A 293-nucleotide genomic window follows, 5' to 3' on the forward strand; every position below is an offset into this window, starting at 1 on the left:
GAGAGAGGGAGAGAGAGACTCACACTAAGAATATTTTAGTTAGTCCAGTCAGGATTAAGCGCGAGATGGCTGAGCTCAGCAATTTAAAGGTACTGGACACAGGCGCACACACAAACTGAGGCTCCTAATTGCAATTAGAGCAAAAAGATAGAGCTTAGTGAAGAAGAGGAGAAGGAGTGACACATGGCAAGGCAGCAGAACAAAGTGATATTTAAATATAGTGCATAATGTTCTTTATGCACAAGCCAAACGCTACATAATGAGATTGGGGAGAAAGAGTGTGTGTGTGTGTG

The sequence above is a fragment of the Morone saxatilis genome, unplaced genomic scaffold (assembly GCF_004916995.1).
Source record: "Morone saxatilis isolate NCDOM2014 unplaced genomic scaffold, NCSU_SB_2.0 Contig1, whole genome shotgun sequence".
Classification (NCBI taxonomy): domain Eukaryota; kingdom Metazoa; phylum Chordata; class Actinopteri; family Moronidae; genus Morone; species Morone saxatilis.